Genomic DNA, 2,685 nt, shown 5'->3' on the forward strand with positions numbered 1-2,685 from the left:
AAATATTAATAAAGAAAAAGTATTATCAAAGTCAGATCAATATTTTATCCAATAACATATATTGTAATAAAGTCAGATCTGCAAAGTATATTTAAACTCAAAGAAAAGCCCATTACAAATATTGCAAATTTATCTTAAACGAGAAAGAACGAATATATTCGGTACGGGGAAGATTTAATACCCTTGTAGGTCGAACCTTTTCCATTTGCCAAGTTTGGTCAATATATCTTGAAAAACAAAAAAGTTTTCCATACAACAACAAGATTTTCTACCTACCGCAGCTGTATGATATATTGGTCCCAAGTTGAAAGGATTTTGCATATATATAGTGAAAGTAATAAATGCCGAGTTTGGTCAATATATCTTGATTAACAAAAGTTTTTCATACAAGAACCTAATTTTCCACCAATCTTTTATATGGAAGCTATATGATATAGTGGTCTGATCCATCCGGTGCCGACAAATGTTCTCGTGCAACAGAAAGAGGCACTTCTGCAAAGTTTCATAAAAACAGCTTTAAGACTGGGAGACTAGTTCGCATAGAAACGGGTAGAAGGTTATCGCTATATCGACTCGGCTGTTGATAATGATCAAGAATATATATACATATTTATAGAATATATATTTATATACTATACTATATATATACTATACTATATATGTATATTTATATACTATAGTATATATATATATATATATATATACTTATATATATATACTATATATACTTTATGGGGTCGGAGATGACTTGTTCTATGCGTTACATATTTCGAGCCAAAATCATAATAACCATACATGTAGTGGGAATATGTTAATTATTTATAATTACAAAATTCATTAAATATTTATAATTTAATGGAATGAATCCTCTAAAAATTGAAGCAAATTGAGTTCAACAAACGCTTTACAATTTTGTATACTAAAGCACACTTGCTCCTATGTTAAGAAGTTAATTTTTCAAAATAAATGTCCTTAAAGTTTTACAGCCAGCAATTAAAACTCATTGCTTCGGTTGCACACGAGCACACACCCACACATACACACACACACACACACACACACACATACTGGATAAGGCATATTAACAATTATACGCACCGTAGGCAGGCAGCTTTATTAAACTTTGTTGTAATTACAACATGTGTTGTGCCACTTTTAGCTACATATGTACTATATATGTGTGGATAGGTATGAGGGTTTGCATACATTTACCTAATTAAATAAAATAATGTTAACGCAAGAGCTGCAGAGGGCGCGAGAATTCGCCATGAAGGTGGTTCGCCCTGCTTGCTCCTGTTTTTTTTAGCTTTTGGTCGCACATTTGCTTTACAATCGGAAAAATCAACAAATCGGATTGCTCGGCTGGGAAATACCCTGTGTTCAAGTTTAAAATACACAGCATACATATACAGCGTAAATCTGAGTATAAGTATTTCAAATGTATAAACTTACTTAGACTATGTACTGTGTGCCTGCGTACGACGAATGTGGCTGATAATTATCGTTTGCTTGAGCGAATTCTCAGCCTCATTTGGTGGGTAAGGGGTGGAGTGGAGCGAGGGAAAAGAATTTGGCTAATTACGTTAAGGCTTTTGCCTTTTGAAAAGTAAATATTTATCTGAGAAAATTCACTTTGTGTTCGTATTCGAATTTGTTACCCATTAAGTTGCTCATATTGACTCTGAGCGCAGCATTCATTTGCATATGAAATTGTTGTTTTATTATTGTGGCAATTGGCAAATATAATTTAAAATGTTGATTAATTTGTGGCAGAATAACTTACTCCAGAAAGCAACTCCGTTGGCGTCTTTCTCGCGAGCAGCGCCATGTCATATTCATTATCCAAAAACTCGGTCATATACATTTTGCTGTCAACCGAAAAGCAAAAGTGCATAAAGTATGCACATGGAGCAGAATGGGGCATACAATATTTGCATTGAAATATTTTTTGCAGAAATAATTACATGCACATGCTCTACAAAACAGCAAGAACAAGAACGAAACGCTGTTTATGACTGGAGACAGGAGACATGGCACAGGCGACCGCCGCAGGAGGTTTTCTGTGGTTTTTGGCAATGTCAGGACACGACACGGCTCGACAAAGCGAAATGGCAAGAAAACTTCTTCTTCTTGTGTTGTATTATTGTGTGAGTTTTGGGGGTTGGATCTGCTGTTGCTGTTATTGTTGGTGTGGCAAGTAGCATCTGGTGTTCGGCCTGAGGACACGCGATGGGGCCGGTTACAGAAAACAAAACAAGGCAATAAAAGGTCATAAAATAAAATGCAATTGATATTCAAAAGGGAAATTGCAGAAAACAATCAAACACGGCACTAAGGGCCTGATAACACAGGAGAGCGAATTACTGGCGGCGAATTGCTGAAGGGGCTCCATGTGGCGCTTTGTACCAGGTGCGCATGCTCTACAGCTGCGGCTCACTCCAGCTCCCGTTTACGGACGAGTGGAGAAGCGCCTTAAGGGAGAGGTGTTGCAGGGGGACTGCTAGTGCGGCGAATTTCACACGGATTCTGTTGAAAGCCTGACCTAGTTCAACATTTTTGCAGGTTGGTTGGCGCTTCGGCTCCTATTTGCTCTACGATATTTCCAACAATTTATGCAGCTCCTGAAGCTTTTATGGTTGCCTGAATGTGCCGCTGTTGTTGCATGCCATTTGTTGTCGTGGCGTG

Source organism: Drosophila novamexicana, unplaced genomic scaffold (genome assembly GCF_003285875.2).
Source record: "Drosophila novamexicana strain 15010-1031.04,08,12 unplaced genomic scaffold, DnovRS2.1 tig00000463-arrow-arrow-pilon, whole genome shotgun sequence".
NCBI lineage: Eukaryota > Metazoa > Arthropoda > Insecta > Diptera > Drosophilidae > Drosophila > Drosophila novamexicana.